This window comes from Macrobrachium nipponense, chromosome 11 (genome assembly GCF_015104395.2).
Source record: "Macrobrachium nipponense isolate FS-2020 chromosome 11, ASM1510439v2, whole genome shotgun sequence".
Taxonomy (NCBI): domain Eukaryota; kingdom Metazoa; phylum Arthropoda; class Malacostraca; order Decapoda; family Palaemonidae; genus Macrobrachium; species Macrobrachium nipponense.
In genome coordinates, this window is record NC_061087.1 from 2456678 (window position 1) to 2480538 (window position 23861).

The 23861-nt window shown below is 44.3% G+C and overlaps 1 pseudogene; it reads left to right on the forward strand.

The window, feature by feature from the left end:
• The window catches only part of LOC135216233 (NFX1-type zinc finger-containing protein 1-like), a 228053-nt pseudogene that overhangs the window by 199889 nt on the left and 4303 nt on the right, over window positions 1-23861 (forward strand).

Here is a 23861-nt window from a genome sequence, read left to right on the forward strand (position 1 = left end):
CGTCACGCCTCTCCCAGGGAACCACCCCTCTCTCGGCACCGTAAAGTTCCTGGCTCCGTTCAGGCTTCTTCTCCCGACTCTCGACGCCGCGATAAGTCAAGCTCTCATCGCCTCGCCTCTCCATCCTCTAGACGTAAGGAATTTTCTTCCTTTTGCCGAGATAGTGACTCTTTCGCTCGACACAATGATGCCTTCAGGTCTCCACCCCGGGAAAACATCAGCTCTCGTTCCCGACAGACCGGCACTCGACAGGACGGTTTTAACGTTAGACGACAGGATGCATACAGTGCTCGCGGACAGGACACATCCAATTCTTTACGTCGGGACGCATCCAGCTCTCGACGTCAGGACGCATCCAGCTCTCGATGTCAGGACGCATCCAGCCCTCGATGTCAGGACGCATCCAGCCCTCAGCGTCAGGACACATGCGGCTCTCGACGGAAGGACGCCTCCAGTGCCCTTCAGCAGGACGCATCTAGCACTCAACAAAAGGACATATCCAGCTCCCGACATCAGGACGCATCCAGCACTTGACACAAGGACGCAGCAAGTGCTCGACCCCAGGATTTACTCGTCTCTCGGCGCCAGGACACATTTGCCTCCCGACATCAGGACGCTTCCATTTCACGACGCCAGGATGCTTCCGGCGATAGGTGTTATTCCCCTGACGCAGGTGCGCATCAAGAAGAGATTGATACGTGTGCACACAGCAATTTGGATGAACTAGAAACCTCCGACTTAGTTCCTTCAACTCAAAGGGATAAGGAGTTCGAAGGAATTCTGGATTTAGAAGAGATATCAGAGGACGAAGATAAACCTGCTAATGCGGCTGCGGACTATAAGGTTCTCTCTCGCTCCCTCCTTGAGCTGTATGGAGAGGAGTTTAAACCAGCTGCTCCTCGTTCTCCTCAGTCGCAGTTTATTAGGAAGAAATCGCAGAAGCAGTCAGCCTTCATCAAGATGAAGCTGTCGATTTCAGCAAAGAAGGCTATGGCAAGGATCGAGGACTGGCTTAAAGAACGTAGGCAAGCAGTGAAGTACACCTTCTCGTTTCCTCCAGCTAAGCTTGCCTCTAAGGCGGGAATGTGGTATGAGACTGGAGAAGCTCTTGGCCTGGGAGTACCTGCCTCCTCCCAGGGGGACTTCTCCGGAATTGTAGACTCTTCCAGGAGACATGCCCTCAATTCTGCTAAGGTGGTGTGGTCCATGATGGAACTAGACCACCTCATCAAAGGAATATTTGTCTTTTGAGGTGTTCAGCTTCTTAGACTGGGCTCTTGGTGCTCTGGCCAGGAAAGCAGAACCCATACAAGCCACAGGAATGGAAGACTTAACCAGTATTATGGTCTGTATGGATAAGGCTCTTAGAGATGGAGCAAACGAGATGGCTTCCCTGTTTACTGGGGGGGGAGGGTTCTGAAGAAGAGGGCTCTGCTATGCTCCTTCACAACAAAAGGGGTTACGTTCGCATAGAAGGCAGAACTCCTTTACGCCCCTCTCTCCGAACATCTGTTTCCTCAGTCTCTGGTCAGGGACATTACCCATTCTCTAACGCAGAAGGCCACACAAGATTTTCTGACGCGCTCCGCAAGGAAGGGTCTACCAGGGAATCCGTCATCTTCAAAGAAGGAGGAGAAAAAGGTTCTGCAGCCCTTTCGAGGTAGAGCTCCAACCAGGACGGACTTCAGAGGAAGAAGACAGGAGACGGGCGGTAGAGCGAACAGGAGGACGTTCAGAGCCCGCGCTAGAAAGTGAAACACAGGTCCTCCAGACAGCAGTAGGAGCAAGGCTGTCATACTTTTGGCAGGCCTGGAAGAGAAGGGGGCCCGGACGCCTGGTCCCTCTCAGTCATCAGGGAGGGTTACAAGATCCCTCTCTTGAGAAAGCCGCCACTTTCAAGAACTCCAAGAGCCTTAGTGGCTCGATACTCGAACGCTGTGAAACAAGAGGCGCTCCTAGATCCAGTAGACCAGATGCTGGAAAAGGGAATGATAGAACCTGTACTGGAACTAGAATCCCCAGGGTTTTACAATCTCCTGTTTCTAGTACTCAAGGCCTCGGGTGGATGGAGAACCGTTCTAGATGTCAGCGCACTGAACGTCTTTGTAGAAAAGACCAAGTTTACCATGGAGACGACTCAGTCTGTGCTGGCAGCGGTCCGTCCAGGGGACTGGATGGTGTCTCTGGACTTGCAAGACGCCTACTTTCATATCCCCATCCACCCGACTTCGAGGAAGTTCCTAAGATTCGTAGTTCAGAACAGGTACTTCCAGTTCAAAGCCCTTTGTTTCGGCCTCAGCACGGCCCCTCAAGTTTTCACCAGAGTAATGTCAAACGTGGCTGGATGGCTTCATCAAGAGGGGATAAGAGTATCCCTATACCTGGACGACTGGTTGATAAGGTCACAATCGTAGAGCAGGTGTCTGGAGGACTTGCACAAGACGTTTCTGATGACCCAGGAGCTGGGTCTCATCATCAACAAGGAGAAGTCCCAGATCGAGCCGAGTCAGATGATTCTTTATTTGGGGATAGTTCTGGACTCGGCTCTTTTTCGGGCTTTTCCCTCCCAAGAGAGGCAAAACAAGTGCCTCGAGAAGGTGCAGGAATTCCTGGGGAGAGAGAAGTGCTTGGCGAGGGAATGGATGAGTTTGCTGGGCACCCTCTCCTCGCTCGAGCAGTTTGTCTCCCTGGGAAGGTTGCATCTCAAACCTCTGCAGCACTTCTTTTCAAGAGTCTGGGACAGGAAGAATCAGGACGACTCCTTTTCCTTTCCCATTCCAGCGGAGATCAAAGAACATCCGAGTTGGTCGCTGGAGCCGTCGAAGTTGGGGAAAGGAATCTCCCTGTTCAAGAAGAACCCAGACCTAGTGTTGTTCTCAGACGCTTCGGAGTCAGGTTGGGGAGCAACACTGGAGAGCAGAGAGGTCTCAGGCTCTTGGAAAGTGGAACAGAAAGAATGGCACATCAACAGGAAAGAGTTGATGGCTGTTCTGTTTGGATTAAAAGCCTTCAAAGATTCTGTCTCGGGGAGAGTAGTAGAAGTCAATTCGGACAACACCACGGCCCTGGCTTACATAAAAAAGCAAGGAGGGACTCATTCTCTGTCCCTGTACGAAACAGCAAGAGAGCTTCTTCTGTGGACAAAGGAGAATGGAGTAGATCTTTTAACAAGATTTGTGCAGGGACAGAAGAATGTAAGAGCAGACATGCTCAGCAGGAAAGGGCAAGTTCTGCCCACAGAATGGACCCTCAACCTTCAAGTTTGCCAGGAACTGTGGAAATTATGGGGGAGGCCTTCGATAGATCTCTTTGCCTCCAACCAGAACAAGAGAATCCCCAACTACTGCTCCCTAGTCCCGGACAGGGAAGCAATAGCAGTGGACATCTTCTTGATGGACTGGATAGGGATGGACACTTATGCGTTCCCTCCTTTCAAGATCATCAATCTTGTCATCAAGAAATTCGTTCTTCTCGTGACAGAGAGAATGACCCTCATAGCTCCATTCTGGCCAGCAAGAGAGTGGTTCACAGAGGTAGTGGAGATGCTAGTGGACTTTCCAAGAAGCCTTCCTCCAAGTCCAAAGCTTCTCAAACAGCCCCACTTCGAGAGGTATCATCAAAACCCCCTCGCTCTACAACTGACTGCCTTCAGACTATCGAGAAGCTTGCCAGAGCGAGAGGCTTTTCAGCGCAAGCTGCCAGAGCGATCGCTAGAGCGAGGAGGGTATCTTCACAGAGAGTCTACCAATCGAAGTGGGAGGTCTTTAGATCTAGGTGTAAGCTACACAAAGTGTCCTCAACCTCTACCTCTGTGAGTCACATAGCTGATTTTCTCCTGTTCCTCAGGCAAGACTCTAAGCTGGCCGTGTACACCATAAAAGGATACAGAAGTATGCTTTTGGCCATCTTTAGGCACAGAGGCATGGATTTATCACAAGATGCAGACTTGAAGGATCTCTTAAAGTCGTTTGAAACGATTAAGCAGACAGTAAGGCCTCTGGCTTGGAATTTGGATGTGGTTTTTGAAGTTCTTATGTGGCAGGAAGTTCGAGCCCATCTCGCAAGCGACCCTTAGAGACTTGACTAAAAACACTATTCCTGATGGCTCTTGCCACAGCAAAAAGGGTCAGCGAGATTCAGGCGATGGAGAAGCAGGTAGGCTTCAACCAAGACGGAGCAGTATGTGCATTAAGGCTCGACTTCCTCGCTAAGAATGAGAACCCATCCAAACCCTGGCCGAGGATGTTTGAGGTTCCTAACCTCACAAATTTAGTGGGTCAAGAGGAGGGGAGACTCCTCTGCCCAGTTAGAGCCCTCAGGGCATATTTGTCACGTACTAAGAATTTAAGAGGATCATCCAGTGCTTTATGGTGTTCTGTTAAGGGTCCTCAAAGGCCCCTCTCGAAGAATGCGTTGTCATTCTTCTTGAGGGAGACGATAAGAGAAGCTCACCTCTTATGTGAGGAGGAGAACTTCGGTCTCTTAAAAGTGAAGGCCCATGAGGTGAGGGCTATTTCAACGTCACTGGCATATCAGAAAAACATGTCAGTTAAACAAATAATGGACTCAACTTTTTGGAGAAGTAACTCTGTATTCGCTTCTCATTATCTCAGAGAGGTAAGAGTCGATTACGAGTAGTGTTACACTTTGGGCCCATACCTAGCTACGTCTTCGTTATTGGGTAAAGGAGTTACTACCTCCCCTCAACCTTAACTATAGTATGGTATGCCTGTACTTGGGGTTGTGTTTTTATGGTTGGAACAGCACCCTCAGTCAAGCTAGATAGGTAAGATATCTAGTCTGCAAGGTTAGGTGGTTTGGTTGAGTAAGGTTGCAGATAATTGAAAGGGAAATAGGTAGTGCAGAAGTCTAGTCACGTTGTTGGTCTCGCCCCGTTTGACAGACTCGAGTGAGTTGTTTCAGCATAACAGGTCTCATCCTGGCTGGCGCTCCTAAGGGAAAGTTTTATGAATGCTTACCTGTCAGTTATATATATATTTTAAGACCCACCCACCTCCCCTCAGGAGACAGGTCGGGCAAGAGATGATCTGAGGAACAGAAAACAGGAATGATTCCAAGTACCACCCTGTAAGGGTTGTTAACCACCTAACCGAACACCTACCACTCGGCGGTTGCCGCGAGTTTTGACAAATCTGCCGGACCGATAGAGACTAGCTAATATACGTATATATAACTGCCAGGTAAGTATTCATAAAATTTTGTTTTATCATAAATAATTCATTTTACATATGAAAATATGTGCAATTTCATGTAGAATACAACAAAAAACAACCCATGGTTGTAGCTGTTATCAGTTTTGAAATATTTTCATATAAATAACGATAAATAAAAAAAATTCTACCTTCGTTCAACTTTAACTCGACCAAAATGGTCGAAAACTGCAATTGTAAGCTAGAACAGTCTAGTAACATTCAATCGATTACCTTCATTTTGCAACAAACAGGAATTCTCTAGCACAATATTTCGATTTATAGTGAATTTTTGAAAACTAACTTATTTTTACGTCTGGGTGTTACGAATTCCTGCATCATATTGTGATAATATTTTCTGTGTGTTGCTTTGATTGTTTTACAATTTCTTATATACCAAAATCATTGCAATTTAGTGTACAATACAACAAAAAAATAATTAACTCATTAGCTTTAACCGTTCTGCTCTCGGCATGATTTGTATACAATTATATATGACATTTTTTTTCGTGCTGTCATATATTCCAATATTTATACGTATATGATAATGATATTTTTTTCATTTTTGATGGTTGTATACTAAACTTCAGGCAATGATGAAAAAAGGAGCCAAAAATGATTTCTTAATCTTGAAAATTAAGCATGCTGTGATTTAAAAAAAACAACTTTTTTCTGCTTCGACGCTCACTCGCGAACGCCACCGGCATACGGGAGACACTTTCAGAAATACCGGCTCGGCGTTAAGGGTTAACAATGTTATAGGTAGTATTCTGATTATTACTTTTTTTTTCCTTCACAAGCTTTACCAAGGTTGGTTACTTTGCAGTTCTTGAATGCAGCCTGCTACATTATTATTACAGTATATACTATATAACTGAAAATGCTGCTTACTTTGATTGCTAATGGTGGTGTATATGATTGTCTTTGGGAAGGTTTTGGTCATCCAAGTGGGGTGGATGGTGATGAGTGATGGTGGTGCACTAAGACAGCAGTGAAATTACTTCATGCCGAGCCACACATAAACAATAGTCATGTCAGAGCCATTTCAACTTGTTGGTTCCAATGTGGCAAGCACACCAAAGAGGCCTTCTGAATTTAACTGGCACCTGTTTGTTTTATGCCAGAAAGATAACAGAATCTCTTAACTTGTCCAGCAAAATAATGTGATGCAGGAAGGGGGCTACACAACACTGGCATAGAATTTGGTGAGGTTCAATGAACTTGGAAAGCTACCCCAATACAACTACGATGCTCCAAAGGGCAGAAGAGAGCGAAGCCTACCTCTCTCACCCATGACATTGTATCAAACAAGTGTATGAGATCACACTCTTCAACAAAAGTCATCAGAGCATCAACTTTACAGTTGAACAAAAATAATACGGAATGTGCAGGATTGGTCGGAGACAATGATCATTAGCCAGCCAGGCTAAGTATGAGTGACATGGTTGCACTGGAAGCCACATACCGTACCAAATGCTTGACATCCTTGTACAGTCATGCTCCGAAGGTCAAGGGACATGCAGAGCAAGACAAAGACCATACCAGTATTCAAGCTTATAGATCTTGCAAATCTCTATAAGTCAAGACCTGAACAACTAGGTGTTGTTCTTGACAAAAGAGGAAACACAAAGCTAAAGGAGCTGCTTCTTGCTAAGATTCCAGACGTGGTTGTACACCAAGGGATGTGATGTTCTAGCATTTGATGACATTGGGACAGCACTAGGCAAAGCTTATGACTGGGACAGTATATGGCGGCTATTTTGGAAAATGGCTGCCACGGCTTACTCAGGCATAATCTCAATTTCCCCAATATCTGAAAATGTTCATGATATGGAATTTTACTTATGTGCTAAATTTCATGCTTCTATTACAAAATGAAGTTGCTTGACTATGCCCTCTTACACTAATAGTAAGGAAAATATTTTTGAATTTCTTTTCTTACACATATTTTTTTGTAGAGTAATATCCACTATTTTGTATTGTATTTTCATGTTATTTATGTTACTAAATTTTTTATGATAATAAAATTACATGCTTGATTTAAAGTACATTTGGCCATAATAATTTCAGATATAAAGATACATTTCTGTAGTGTTAGTTATTAATTATATTTAATTTGAGAAAGCATAATTTAGAATAGTTGTCCGTGGTATGTTACACCAATATTTAGAATAGTGGTCTCTGAGCTGTACGTATAACCTTTTAAGCAAAATGACATTTATGGTAGACATGTTTTGCAGGTTTGTCTTTCTTGAAGATTGTGGTCATGCAATTGAGGCACAAGGTTTAGAAGGATGGCTTGCACAGGGTATGGAAGAAATTGGCATGAAGTCATGTCCTAGATGCAGGAAACCTATTTACAATAATCGTCGGTACCAGAAAATTATCTTGAATACATATAAAGATGTTTCCAAGGTTAAAGCAAAATATTTTTCATCCAAGACAATTGTTAGAAGAAAGGAAATTGAACTTGTTTTGCAAGGTAAGGGAATTTTGTCAATTTTGAAGAATAAACAAAGAATCAAAGTTTTCACATGGATTAAGTTTTGCTTACTTTTAAGATATAAAATACTCTGTTCTTTTAAGCAGAAATTATCTAGTTTCTAAGTAGTATAGTTTGTTAGTTTTATAATAATTGGTTGGTTTAATGAAAACAAGGGTATAAGAAACCAATTTTGTTTATGTAATCCAGGTTGGGAGTAGATTTACATTTGCAAGTATCTTGAAGTACAGATTGTTCTGTGCCATTTACTTAAGACATGTATTGCTATTCTTACTGTCACAAGACCATTGAAAAATACTGGTTTAACCCTTAATGGACGGATTGATCCTTGGGAGTAGTAATAACAGGTTTGGGGTGGTGGACGGATTTATCCTATAGATAAACAATTTGTTCATATGCAAACAAACCTTAGGTCTTTACAATAGAATAGGATAATTTCTAGCGCCCAGCTGGGTCTGGTTAAATGATAGATTAAAGCAAGGAATCTTGTGAGATCTGGCAACACCTGCACATATATTGGGTGAAGAGTGGTCAAGGACCACGCATCTATGCCGCCGCGTCAGTCTTTTCTTAACCGCCTGGGCGAGAGTTGTGGTTGACCTCTCTCGGCCTTTACCCAGTTCATTGCCCGTTTCGATTGTGTTTAATGTGTGTGTGTGTGCTGTTATTATAGCTTCTTCTGCTCTGTCTTGGCCTCGTCAAGGTGTGTGTGCCCCGGAACTCCAGGTTTTCCATGTTCTCGTTTTTTGGCTTTGGCTGCAACTGATCCCCACATCACTTGTAGTAGGTGTTGCTCTAATGTTTGTACAATAACAAATCCTTGCACGTAATGCCATGCGTAGCCTAAAGAGCAGTGGAAGTTGTTTTATAGCAAAAGGGAGCATCGTAGGGTTTCTGCTCTTTATTCGTGGGAGGGTTTTTCTTCTTCTCTTTCTCGATGCTTCATCTCCTGCAGCGTTCACACCCCATAGTAGTGTTGTGCCTTTGTCCCCTTCCTTTTCTTCCATAATGCACTGTCGGAAGTATCGGGAGGCCCTCAGACTGATTTTTGTAATGTTGCCCTTTCTTCTTTGGGAGTTAATTTGATTCCCGAGAGGGAGGAGGCTTTTTCATCATTGTCTTTTAATGCAGAGTCGGAGACATCCAAGATGGCGGCACTTTGGAAGACACTCATGCTAGGGGGTTCTCTGTCCATGGAGAGTTTGCTGGTGCACTTCATGGATGCTCGCTACCCCCTTCCTTATGCTGTCCAGGCCCTCCTCCCTCCTCTTGGCCTTGTCTTCATGGGTAGCCGAGGTCAGCCATTTTGTATTGCTCCGCCAGTGACGGTTGCTGCTTCTTTGAGTCAGAGAGAAGCCTTGGTGTCAGCCCCGCTAGTGACGTCACAGGGTCAGTCATTTTGTATCCCTTCGCCATTTGCATCTGCTTCCCATTCAGATCGAGGGGAAGCTGTGACGTCATCGCCACTTATGACATCACTTCCATCGATGACGTCACTCAAAGTGTCTCCACTGCGCTGCCTTGCTCATCTGTGCCGTCATTGTTTACTGCTGTGACATCATCTCTGCCATTCAGTTTGCTGCATCTCCCTTCCATGTCGTCGGAGCCTTCTCTTTCTGATCCGTCTGAGGCTTTATGCCAGGCGGTTCTTAAGAGATTGGACTCAGTTTTGGAAGATAAGTTGGCTTCCATGTCGGCTGGGAGGACTGGAAGAAAGCGTGTTGGATCACCCCCGCCTCCTGCAAAGAGATTGCATAAGGAGCCAGTGCTGTCTTCCTCTCCTTCTCCCCCATCTCAGCCGCATCGGCATATCAAGCGTTGGAAGGCTAAAGACTTTGCCCTTTCTTCACCTGCGAGTGAGCGGCAACACGCCCGTGTTCCTGAGAGTGTTTGTGTTTCGGAGAGGGGTTGTGTTTTGGAGTGTTTGTGTTTCGGAGAGTGTTAGTGTTTTTCGGAGAGTGTTAGTGTATCTTCCTGTGTGCAATCTGCAGTGACTGCTTTGTCCTCTGCATCGAGTTTTGAGCATGTTGCAACCTCTCCCGTCCATGCACATGTTGCAGGCGCTCCGACTTCTTCTCCAGGGCCTATTCGTCATCGTAAGGATCTTAAGGCGCCTGTCTAGAGGTTGAAGGTTGTGAGCGCAGAGTTGGTGCAGCAAGAGTGTTTGCCTGCCCCTCTCCCTGGTACTTCCAGGAGTTTGACTCTGAGGGATGGATTCTCATTCGATCTTGAGTGTTCGGGATTCCTCTCCAACTCAAGTTTGTACGTCTGCCACACCTGTGCCCATTCGTTGCCATGTTAGTCATCTGTTGGGAGAGTGCGTAGTGAAGTTCCTGGTGGTGTTGTAATTGGTTTGTCCTGGGAGTCTGTCCTTGGATCCAGCCCAGACAGGTTAGTTGGTGTTTCGGCTGTTTGGCTGTTAGTTTTTCTGTTAATTTAAACAAGGAAAGCACTTTAGAAGAACCTGCACACCCTTCTCGTCATCGTTCTCCATTGCCAGAGCAGGAGGAGGGAGACAAGCAAGAGGTTTTGTCTAGCAAGAAGTTTTGTCTTCCTTTTCAGAAGTTGTCGATCTCATTTGTGGATTCAACAATTTGGAGATCAGGTTCGGTTGTCTTACACTCTTTCCTGCTTGGAAGCCTTGCTGGGAGCTATGCAGGATCTCAAGTCATCGTTTCAACTTCCCGTGTCGGGCCACGTCCAGTTGGAGTTGGTCTTGCATAAGGTTAATGCCTCTGTTTCAGATCGGGACGGTTTGCTTAGTTGTAGGGCCTCTGCCAAATTGCTACCCCTGCCTCTCACAAGGCATAAGAAGTACTATGCTACAAACTCTGCCTCTGCCTTTTTGATGTCGTGTCATCTTAACCTGGACATCATTTGTCTGAAGCCGGAATTGACTTTGGAGCAGGTGATGTCGGTGGCTCCGTCCTTGTCTCCACAGGATGCCTCAGCGTTGGAACCTACGGCAGCCTCCATGTTGCAGACGGCTTCTTGGCTGGACTTCTTGTCTATTGTCATTGCTAAGATAGCCTCTGACAGGTAACCAGAAGGGTTGGTGAGTGCGTCCACTCTTGCCAGTTTGTTGCAGGCCGGAGGAAAGGCGTTTTCGTATGTGGCTGACCTCATGGCTGACCTCAGTGTTAATTTATGGGCTAACCTTCACCTGATTAGAAGAGACATGGTTTTATCCAGGATGCAAAGATCAATTGACCCTGAATCCTTGCTGTCATTGAGGAATGGGGATCTGTTGGAGTCTCAATTTTTGTTCCCTCGGACCAAGCTGGAGGATGCAATGGACCGGCGCCGGGTTTACACTTCGAGATGTCCGGCTCCTCCTCCTCCCCCTGTCCAACAGCAGTCGCGAAGATCGTCGCCTGGTAGGCCGTTAAAGATTCGGTTTTGGCAGGGCCTCCCTGCTTGTCCCCATTCCTTTAAGCCCAGAAGGGGCCCCAGGGTCAGAGGTAAAGGGGAAAGGGGGCCGTCGGTAGGTTAGGCACCTCTCCCTCTCCTGTGCCACGGGGGAGGGGGGTTTGTTGCCTGGCAGGACATTGGGCCAAGCAGCAGAGATATAGGGGGGAGAAGTGGGTGGTAGATGTCCTTTGGGTGGGGTACCTACTGCCATTCGACTTCTCTCCTCCTCTCGCGTAAGCCGCAGCTCAGGAGGGCGTATCCTCCAGATTCTCTGAAGTTCTTGGCTCTTCGGGTGGAAGTGCAGAAGATGCTGGACAAGGATGCGATAGAGGAAGTGGTGCGTCCGTCTCCGGGTTTTTATAGTCGCATCTTGGTACCCAAGGTGTCGGGAGGTTGGAGACCTGTGAATGACTTATCCACATTGAATCACTTCATCAGGAAGACACCGTTCAAGATGGAGACCCTGCGTTCAGTGTTGGCAGCTGTGAGGGAAGGCGACTTCATGCTGTCGATAGACTTGAGGGATACATACTTCCAGATCGTTATTCATCCGACATACAGGAATTTCCTTTGCTTCTCTCTTGGGGACAAGGTCTTCGAGTTCGAAATCCTATGCAACAGCCCCTCAAGTGTTCACAAGGGTCTTCTCTCTCGTATCAAGTTGGGCCCATGCTCGGGATCCCTTTGCTGAGGTACCACGATGATTGGTTGGTCTTGGCAGGTTCCAGAGAAAAGCTGCTTCAGAACAGAGATCATCTACTTCGGTACATTCTGGAACTGGGCATTGTGGTCAACCAGGAAAAGTCAAACCTCGTACCCAGTCAAAGGATTCTCTACCAGGGCATGGTCATCGATACGGCGGTTGCAAGAGTTTTCCTGTCAGACCAGAGGTTGGAGAAGTTGTGAGTGGTGGCGCGTGACTTCCTGTCGGAACCACATCAGTCAGCTTATCATTGGCCGGTTTTTCTGGGAGTTTTGTCTTCCCTGGAGAAGCTGGTCCCTCATGGGCGTCTTCATCTTCAGTCTCTACAATGGAGACTGGGGGAATTCTGGTCTCCGTGGGGAACTCACCCCTGTTAAAGGTTCCTCTGTCTCTGGAAGTGAAAGAAGACCTTTGTTGGTGGTTGGACGACCGAAATCTTTCAAAGGGTGTCCCTCTGCGTTCTCTCCCACTGGACCTCGCAGGGTGGGGGGGCTCATTAAAGCGGCTTCATTGCCTACATCTTGGAGTTGAAGGCAGCCTTCCTGGGTCTGAAGGAGTTTCGGGAGAAGGTAGACGGTCATTCTGTCATTCTCTTGTCGGACAACACCACAGTGGTTGCCTATGTGAACCAGCAGGGAGGCCTGGTTTCACATCAACTTCATGCCTTGACCATCGAGGCTCACCAGTGGGTGGTAGTAATTTGGTAGAGCTCTCAGCCAGGTATATCCCAGGCAAACGGAATGTGGTCGCAGACAAACTCAGTTATCGGGATCAGATTCTAGCCATAGAGTGGTCCTTTCATCAAGTAGTAGCAGACAAGCTCTTCCAGGTTTGGGGGAGACCCATGCTGAACCTTTTTGTGACTCGGTTCAACAGGAAACTGGAGATAATTCTGTTTGGTGGTTCCGGATCCTTTAGCTTTAGTGGAGGATGCATTCCAACATCCCTGGGACAATTTGGAGGTGTATGCCTTCCCTCCGTTTTGTTTGATCCGTCAAGTTCTTAACAGGCTGATGAGTTCACAGGGTCTCAGGATGACTTTGGTAGCCCCTCTGTGGCCTCAGGCGGAATGGATTCCAGATCTGCTGTCATCGTTGTCGGAGGTTCCGAGAGAAATTACCCCTTGGTGGCATCTCCTGTGTCAGCCGCATGCAGGTAGGTTCCACCAGTCAGTAGAATCCCTGTCTCTTCACGGTTGGAGGCTATCAAGTAGCTCCTCTGAGTGAGAGGCTTTTCTCAGAGAACATCAGGGTATATGTCCAGCAGTCTCAGAAAGTCGACCTCTGCAGTTTACCAAGACAAATGGCCGATCTACTGTGATTGTTGCTGTAAACGGGGTTTTTCTCCAATCGCAACCTCTATTCAGTGAATAGCAGACTTTTTAACCTTCCTCAGAGATGAATAACGTTTGTCTGTTTCTGCCATTAGAGGCTACAGGGCAGCCCTGAGTTTAGTGGGAACGTTCCTTGCTAGTTAAGAAGGTTTGAGCAATCGAGTTTTTGGGAGTTCAAGCCTCTGACGTGGAATGTTTCCCTGGTTCTCAAGAGCTTCACTAAGAGTCCGTATGAGCCTTTGTGTCGCTCATCTGACATGAACTTGACGCTCAAGACGGATTTCTTCCTGGCCTTGGCATGAAGAGGGTAGGAGAGCTCCATGGTGTGAGCTATGATGTGAAGCACACCAGGGGTTGGGGGTCGGTGTCCTTCGAATTTGCCCCAGAATTCATGGCCAAGACCCAAAATCCCTCTGTGCATGATGATAGGTTCACTTCATTTTCCATCCCATCACTGAATGACTTTGTGGGTGGTGATGCTCAAGAGCTTTAGTTGTGTCCTGTCCAGGCCCTGCATTTCTATCTTAAAAGTACATGGCACCTTAGTTCATGCTGCTGCAGACTTTTTGTTAGCACAGGACGTACAAAGAAAGAGGTGCCAAAGAATTCTATCTCTTTTTGGATACGGGAAGACATCAGATAGCCATACTTGACTCTTGATGATTCCGCCACCACGTCTGTGCAGGCTAGAGTGCATGACGTTAAGGGTATTAGTCCCTCTGGCTTTCAAAAAGAACTTGTCTGTGCATAGAGTGCTGAGGGCTGGTACTTGGTTACGCCAGTCCACGTTCACCTCTTTCTATCTTAAGGATGTTTCCCACAGATCTACGGACTTGTCTTCCCTGGGTCTTGTGGTGGCTGCATAACAGCTGTAACTAGTTGCCCATAACAGGGCACTTTTGTATCTTACACCTAAGATGATCGTGTGGATGAGAGAATGAGCGAGTTGGCTGGTCTCCTTCTTCCTCTTGTACCTTTCCTTCTTCCTTCGGGCAGTTTAAGTAATAGACATGTCATTCGCTGGACTGGTCTGATACAGGTGAGTAAGGTAGTCATACTGATAGTGTGATCGCTTGGTATACAAATATCCAACCCTCTATTCGGTAGCATATGCTCCACTCCTTGGCAAGGGGGTGTTGGGAGTGGTAACAAACCCTGGTGTGTTGGTTTGCTATTGGACAGTCATAGTTTCTCTTTGGTTCCCTATACAATGATTCTCCCTTATATCATTGTATGTCACTCAGTGTCTGGGTGGTTAGATGTCAATTTATCTAGCTTCTCGCAGGCTTCAGTCCCTCTCCGGAAGTTATTTCTTTTGGAGCTGGACCGGTGGGTAGGCCCCCATCTCGTTTAGGATGTCTTGTACCTCCCTCCAAGGATGAGTCTATCCTATTTTTAAGATCGAAGGTTTGTTCGCGTATGAACAAATGACAATTTTCTAAGACAATTTGTAATTTTCATAGCTACAAACCTGAGGTCTTAACATTGTACTGCCCACCCCTAGCCGCCCCTCTGTCTAAGACATCCTGAATTGGGAAAGACATGCGGTGGCGTAGATGCGTGGTCCATGACCACTCTTCGTCCGATATACGCACATGTTGCCAGATCTCTCGAGATTCCTTGCTTTCTTCTGCGATTTAACCAGATCCAGCTAGGCGCTAGAAATTATCCTATACTATTGTTAAGATCTCAGGTTTGTAGCTACGAAAAATACAAATTGTCTTAGAAAATTTGTCATATTATGCCCCATTGATTTGGCAAGATTGGGTGGGAAAGAGGTACCAGTACTACTATAACCCATCAAAATAATTAATCACAACTTTAACACTGGCTAACATCAAGACTCGGCAGCTTAGGACTTCATTTCTCCTTCTGACATCAAGGAGGAATATATTACATACATCCCTGTCTCACATGATGTCTTGTAAATTTGCTTGCAAATATACCAAGGGGTTGCTGTCATTTTTTGTTCTTGTCTTTTACGATAGTATGGCGGGTGTAATATTCTTTTACAATAATTTGGCAGGTGTAAATGTAATTTTACAAAGAAAGGTGCAGAGAAATATTAGAAAAAACATGTGAAAGTTAAAAAAAAAAGTTACTGAATCTTCATTTTCAGTATTAGAATTGTAAAGGATTAAGTTTATCCAGACCTCTGAGCCTAATGGCTCTTCTCGAGCTGGTTTTCGTTCTCAGTAAATTTATGTAAATGTTTTTCAACGAAGATGCTAAAAATATGTTACTGATTTTATTTCTTATGGTTTGATATTGCTTGAGCAGTAATTATAATTTTAGAAAAATAGATAAAATTACGTATTAAAAAAACATATGTAAGTAGGTAAAATTTATGATTGTCTTGTAAAAGTAAAATTAAAAATTAAAAAATAAGAATGAAACTAATAAAAATAAAATAAAAATAAGATGTTAAAATAAAAGCAAGAAAGAGTAAAATAAAAATTAGACAAAACTGATGAAATAACAATAAGAAAAATGAAAATAAAAAATAAAAATAATAAAAGTAAAAATAAAAGATAAAATAATAATAATAATAATAATAATATTTCGGAAGGAGACCCTCTCGTAGACATGTTTTGTTAAAAATGATAGCTGCTTCAGCACTATTAATCTTGTAGAGTCTTCTCGATTTTTCTGATGATGGGGTTGTAAATAGTCATTTTCAACTTCTTGTGGAAGGTAGGGAAAATGTTTTTAGAATTTGTTTTCTTTCACCGTGTACATTTGCATATCTTCCACTTTCCATTGGTTTGTTGTTTTCGTGAATTGGCCAACCTCAAAGTTTACCCGGCCTGAGGAGCTGCATGTTGATATATTGACCCGTCCAGTAAGGGTTAGGATGGGGAGAGAAGTGTTAGTGGTGTATCTTATTTTTACGCCTTACTGATTGATGCTCAGTAAAGGCATAGTACATAGCTGTAGTACAATTTTGGTTAATTATTAAGTGTAGAACTATTTGCATTCTGTTGTATTAGTAGTTATAGGATAGTTTTCTATAGTCAGAGGAGAGTTCATTTTATAAATGTTATGCAAATGGAACAGATACTCTTTGAGTGTGACATTCAGCAACCTTAAGTGTAACTGCTTAGAGAAAGTCACGCATATCTTATATAGAAATTTTGATGACCTTGGAGACCAACCCTTTGTGTTTCTATAAGGAAGCCTTTGGAATGCAAGGAAGTAAATTGTTGTTCATACACGGAACAAACCTTTGAGCTTAACAATAGGATAATCTTCTAGTGCCAGCTGGAAACCATTTAAAAAACAATCAAAGATTTTAAAGCAAGGAATCTTTGACATCTGGTAACTCATGTGTATACGAGATGGAAGTTGGTCACCGACTGGGCTTGGAGCCCCATGACGCGTTAGTCTTTTTTTTTTTTTTTTTTTTTACCGTGGAGAGTGGTTGGTCTGTTGTGCTCTGCTTCCCAAGCCAGTATCTTTGTTAGCACTTGATTTATTTGTGCTTTGCTTTCAGTGTGTATGTGTGTGTGTGTGCCTGCCTGCTTTTCTTTAATCATGGATTCTGCCAAGAATACTGGGCCCCGTCAACTTGTCTGAGCGTTACAGGATTTCCATGTTCGATGGTTTGGCGTCTTCCATTACTGACCCCCTTACCACTTGCAGTAGGTGCCAATCCAATTTTTGTACCATCACTAACCATTGCCCGGAATGTTGTCCTAGTCTATGTTGCAGTGGAAGGGTTTATACAAGAACAGGGAGCACTGTAGGGTATCTGGGTATCTACTAGTCCTTCTAGGGAAGGTTTCTCGCTTCCCTGAGGGGACAAATTCGGCATCCACTTCTTTCAGAAGTTTTCCTTCTGCTACTTTTGATGCCCTGTCTCCTTCCTTTTCTTCCATTGATTCATCTTTGGAAGTATCAAGAGTTTCAGAGGATGATTTTCTGTGTAACTTTACCCCCTCTGATAAATTTGAATCATTAAATTTCGGAGATAAAGAAGAAATGCTATATGCATATAGGGGACCTAATAACGAGACTCACAAATAAGGAAGTGGTTAAAGACCATGGTGTGATGTTGAATAGGAACATGTTATGCAATGATCAAATAGCAATGCTATTGGCAAAATGCAAAGCAAATATTGGAATGTTGTTACGGCACTTCAAAACAAGAAAAGCCAAACACATAATACTCTGCTTTATAAAACCTATGTACAGCGTCCACTTGAATATTGCAATATGATATGGTACCCACACTACCAAAAGGATATTGCACAAATAGAAGGTGTACAAATGTCCTTTACAGCTAGAATAGAAGTTAAGGACTTTGACTACTTGGAAAGACTACAATTTTTAAAATTATATAGTCTAGAAAGGAGAAGAGAATGCTACATGATAATACAGACATGTAAACAGACAGAAGGAGCTACTGAAAACATCATGGAGCTGAAAATATCAGAAAGAGCAAGCAGAGGTAGATTAATATTGCCCAAAACTATACCAGGAAAACTAAGGAAATCACACAGGACATTATTCCACTACGCACCAGCATCCTTAATGCAGCGTTTATCCAATGCGTTGCCAGCTCATCTGAGGAGCATATCAGGAGTGAGTGTAGATGTGTGAAAGAATAAGCTTGACAAATATATAGGCTGCTTCCCAGACCATCCAAGATTGGAAGATACAAAATATACTGGAAGATGCATTAGCAATTCTCTGGTAGACATTAGAGGTGCCTTATACTGAGGGACCTGGGGCAACCCGAACGAGCTGTAAGGCTCCTCAGCCTACTGCCCCACATCTAAGTCTAATCAGCAGCTATGCCCCTTTCAGCCTCGCCCCTACAAGCCAGGAAGGGCCAGGGCAGGATATTGAAAGAGAGGGCGCCATTCCCTGTTCCCTTTTTTTTTTTTTTTTTTTTTTTTTTTTTTTTTTTTTTTTTTTTTTTTTTTTTTTTTTTTTTTCAAAGCAGGGGGGAAGCTTGGCAGGCTATTGGTCCCAATAGTAATACCACGGAGAGGAGAAGTGGGTAGTGGTTGCCCTTTTTGGGGGAGGGGGATCGTGGTATCTACTACCTTTTGATTTTCCTTCCCCCCTTCCCCCCCCTTTTTTCCTTTCCTTCTCTTCTCTCTCTCTCTTCTCTTCTCTCTCTTTCTCTCTCTCTCTCTCTATCTCTCTCTTCTCTCTCTCTCTCTCAGATCAACCCTCTCAACCTGACTTATGCTCAAGTGTTGAAGATGTTGGACAATGGAAGTGCATTAGCCTTCACCTGGATTTTACAGTCTGATTTCCTTGATTCCAGAGGCTATGAGCAATTGGAAACCAGTGATAGATCTCTCCATGCTGAACCACTGCATCAGCTGGACAAGGTTTAGAATGGAGCCACCCTGGATGGTTTTGGCAGCTGTAAGGGAGAACGATCTTATGCTGTCGATAAACTTGAATGACACTCCCAGATTCCAGTTCACCCTTCATCCAGGGAGATTCCTTCGCTTCAGCCATGGAGAGTAAAGTGTTCCAGTTCAAGGTCTTTTGCCTCAGTTTGACTACAACCCCTCAAGTGTTCACAGGGGTCTTTACCTTAGTTTTGATGTGGGCTCATGCTCAGGGGATTCACTTGTTGAGGTACATCGACGATTGTCTGGTCTTAGCAAGTTCTTGAGAAAAGCTGGTTCAGGACAGGGACTGTATTTTCCAGTTCTGTTGGAGCTTAGACACTGTGGTAAATGTGGAGAAGTCAATCTGCTTCCCAGCCAGAGGATTCTTTACTTCGGTATGACTATAGTTTACTTCGGTATGACTATAGATACGGCAGTGTTGAGGGTTTTCCGTTGAACCAGAGGTTGCAGAAGTTCAGGTCTGTAGCACATGCCTTCCTTGCACAGTCCGAACAGCCATCTCTCTAGTGGCAGGTTCTTCTCAGAATCTTGTCAACTCTCGAGAAGCTGGTCCTGCATGGCACCTTTTGCTCTCTATAGTGTAGACTAAAGGAGTTCTGGTCCCTGGCAGGAGATTTTCCTCAGCAACAGGGTACCTGTGTCAGAAGAGGTGAGAAAGAGACCTATGGTGGTGGTTGGATGACCAGAAGCTTATAGTTGGAGTCCGTCTACATTCACCCCCTCTGAATTTACTCATTTTTGGATGTGTTCGTCAATGGTTGGGATGCTCATCTCAAGGAGCTCCTGGCCTTGGGTGTTTGGAGTGTGTTGGAGTAGCTGCTTCTCATCAATGTGCTGGAGTTAAAACCAGCTTTCCTAGGTCTGCAGTTTGAATTTTAGCCTAGCCTCACCCCTTTTATTTACAAAAATGAATAATCTACCCACCTGTACGCTTTCTCCAGAAATCACCTTAGAACAACATCACAACAAGACTTACGTCCCAAAAACTCCTACCAGACAGAGAGCTCTCCCCTACCAACCACACACCACCAGCACGTGCTTTCTACTGCACCGTGTTATTGTTTACATCACCCTGACGCCGCGGCCATCCTGCCTATGATGTCACAACACAACTTAAATACATCAACAGACACCTTCTAGAGTCAACCATATGCTGTCCATATATAGGACACCCACCATATTTCAACAATGCACAAAATACCATAACAATTATACAACATATAATCACACTTATCTCTTTCTCCCTCCCCTCCGACTGTTTCCTAATGTAGTCCCCTCTTAATTTCCTTCATCCTCCAACTCTTTACCCTCTACATAATTTCTAATATATTCCCCTGAAACTCCTGCTTTAGTTAATACATGAGCCACTTGCTCCTTTCCTTTTATCCATCTTACCTTCTTTATTTCCCCGGATTCAATGGTTTCCCTTATTGCTGCAATATCTATTTTTAATCTCTTGCTACTTACACCAGTGCTCAATTTGATGGCGGTCATTAGTGTTTTACTATCAGTCTTAACCAAGGCTTCTAAATTTCTCCCTCCTACTACCTCTTCCCACAAATGGATGAAATATATCAATCCTTCTACAGCTTCCCCAACACTCAGGGCTTTGGCCTCAATGCCACTCTCCTGGATTTCCTAGACTTCCACCATATGGGACTTCTCCTCTTCCCATCTGTCAAGGAAATAATATAACCCAGTTGAGTATGGCCATCTTCTATGTTTCCAAATGAAGCATCTGCATAGGCTTCCCAATAACTCCTTTCTTCTTCCATCTCACTTATTGTAACTTCGCCCATCATGCTCATAGTTTTTCTCACAAGTTTAATAAGCCTCTTCTCCTGAGTTGTTCCTTCTTTAAATGCTTTACTTGATTCGCTAACATCATACAATATTTCTGGCATCGTGTATAGTGATACCCAGTTCAGCTGTCCTACCACTGAGCTATACTCAGTTAACTCCTTTTGTTCTAGCACTCTATTACCCGTATATCTTCTAGCCTCTGGTTCTCTTATAGAATTTATATACTGCCACTGATTAAGGGAAAATCTATTCTCCTTCTGCTCTATTACTACTCCTATATACTTGAACCTTTTACTCTCTTGTTCTCCTACTTGTAATTTCCCTTTCAATTTCCCAATCGTTTCCTTTAAGAATCCTTCAGTTCCTCCGTAGCAAAAATCATCTACGTGTGTACACAATATGCCATTCAATTTATTGTCCTTTTTCCAAAAGAATATATTAGGTTCTAGTCTACTTCTCTCACCTTGAAGCTCCTTCACTACTTTCACCACTTTACAATACCATGCTTTTGCTGCATCCTTGAGCCCATAGACAGTTTTCTTCAACTTCCATAATCCCCTCCAACCGTCTTCCATCGGTGGCTTCAAATACACTTCTCTTTGTATCTCGTCACCTTGTAAATATGCAGTTTTGACATCCAGTGTATAACAATTCCAATTTTTCACCTTTATTATGGTTAGACAGAATTTTGAAATTTCAGCATTGCACGTGGGAGCGTCCTTTCCCCACTGCCATCTCTTCTTCAACCTTCTAGCTACCAATCTTGCTTTACATATCCTTTTCCCCCCTTTTATCTTTTCAGTTACTATCCATCTTGTAGATATGGCTTTTTGTCCAACATCATTTACCTCCTCATATACCTGGTTATCTCTCCAACTTTTGAAGTTCTTTTTCTTTAGCTTCCATTATGCTTCTATTTTCAAATCCCAGCAACACCTCTTCATCTTCAATTTTTTCTACCTGACTATAATCCCTCAAGTTAACCCACCCTTTGTCACCTGACTGCGAGTCTTGTACATTGTACGAATCAGCCCATGCTTGACTTGATCTTTTTCCTGCAAGACCTAATATGGTTCTTTCTTCTACTTGTCCTGTATCGTTGTTTATAGCTCTAACTCTATTTCCCTTTTTGAATTTGGTATCTCTTCCATTAACTCGCCTTCTATTGACCCACTTTCCCATTACTCCATTGTGCTTCCTCTGTTAGCTTCCATATTTTATCTCCACTTCCATGACCAAACTGTAAATGTAATTTCTTCATTGTGTTCCTAATTTCCCTCAGATTCTTTCCCTTCCAACCCTCCAGTAATTTCCCTCAGATTCTTTCCCTTCCAACCCTCCAGTCATAATTCTTCTACCTTCCTCCTCCTTAAAGGTACTCTTAAATGACCCTGTTCGTCTTCTCTTAACTCTACTTTCAACCACACACTGCTACCAGTTTGAATTTTAGCCTAGCCTAACCCCTTTTATTTACAAAAATAATAATCTACCGACCTGTACGCTTTCTCCAACTTCAGTATACTCCAGAAATCACCATAGAACAACAGCACAACAAGACTTTCTCCTACCAGACAGAGAGCTCTCCCCTACCAACCACACACCACCAGCACGTGCTTTCTACTGCACCGTGTTATTGTTTACATCCCCCCAACGCCGACGCCATCTTGTCTATGACGTCACAGCCTATGACGTCACGACACAACTTAAATACATCAACAGACACCTTCTAGAATCAACCATATGCTGTCCATATATAGGACACCCACCATATTTCAACAATGCATAAAATACCAATAACAATCATACAACGTATAATCATGCGGGAGTTCTGAGTGAGGGAGGAGGGTCACTCTTTCTGATGCCTTGACAACACCACAGTGGTGGCCTATGGGAACAACTGGGACCTGGTGTCTTACCAGCTTCATTCATTGACAATTGAAATGTACCAGTGGGTCATCGACAACTCGGCAAAGCTCATGGCCTGGTACATTTCAGGCAAGAGGAATGCGGTGGCCACCAAGCTAATTTGTCAGAGTCTGAGTCCTAGGTATGAAGTGGTCTCTGCATCAGATCGTTGTGGACAGGCTCTTCCAACTTTTGGGGAAGACCCATGTTAGACCTCTTCGCCATTTGGTACAATAGGAAGCTGGACGCCTACTTCTTGGTGGTCACGGATCCTCTTTCTCTGATGGAATTCGCTCTACAGCATCCTTGGGACAATCTCGAAGTGTACACCTTCCCTCTGTTCTGTCTGATCCATCAGATCCTGAACAGAGTAAGAGTTCTGGGAATCTTGGGAAGACCTTAGTGGCACCTCTGGCCACAGGCTGAATGGTTCTCAGACTTCTGTCTCTTCTTTCAGGGGTTCCAAGAGAAATTCCCCCACAACTTCCTTTACCAGTCTTATATGGAAAGGTTCCACCAGTCAGTAGGGTCCCTATCACTTCACGTCTGGAGACTGTCAGGTATCTTGTGAGTGAGAGGCTTTTCTCGCAAAGCAGCCGGCCAGATGTCCAGTTATCTCAGGAGATCTTCTCTTCATCTTAGGAAATCTTGATGTTGTTCAGGAGTTTTGAACAATCCTGATCACCAAGAGAACTCAAACCTCTTTCATAGGATCTTACTCTGGTCCTGAGTAGTCTCACTCTAGCTCCATTCAAGCCATTACAGCGATTGTCAGACAGGAATCTAACTCTAAAGACAGCTTAACTGTTGGCCTTGACTTCCTCGAAGAGGGTTGTAGAGCTTCATGGCCTGAGTTATAATGTTAACACACCAGGGGTTGGGGGTCTGTGGTTTTGAATTTGTCCTGGAATTCATAGCTAAGACTCAAAATCCCTTGGTGTGTGATGACAGACTTCCCTCATTTTCATTTCCCTCCCTGAATGAGTTTGTGGACATCAATCTGCAGGAGTTATTGTCCCATTAGAGCTCTGCTCTGCTCTGCTATCTAAAAAGAACTCGTCACCTAACACCTAGGCGTCATAGACTTTTTGTTAGCACAGGCTGGTCCAAAAAGGAAATGTCCAAGAATACCATTTCATTCTGACTGTGTGAGGTTATTAAACAGGCATACTCCTCATCTTCTAATTCTGTCACAGAGTCTGTGTAGGCTAGTGCACATAACATAAGAGGAATTAGGTCCTTCCTACTGGTTGCAGTTATTTGGTTTCTTATACAATAAACAAATGTGCTTCTCAGTAACACCAACTTTCTGGCAAGGGTAGGGAGGTTGTTCAAACCCTTGTGGCCTAAATGGTTTATTGCTTCAACAGACAAAGAGATCTCTTTACCTTCCATAAATGCAAAGAATTTGGACATGTTCCATTGTGTTCAATCTCGGCAGGTTGAGTTTTCTGATACTTCCTTATCTATTCTCTCACAGGCTCAGACCCCCTTCTTTAGAACTCAATCTTCTTGGAAGGGTGGTCAGGTGGGTGGAATCCCCAGCCTGGTTAGGGTATTTGTACCTCCCCCCAAGCATAAGTCTATCCTATTGTTAAGACCGAAGGCTTGTTCCATG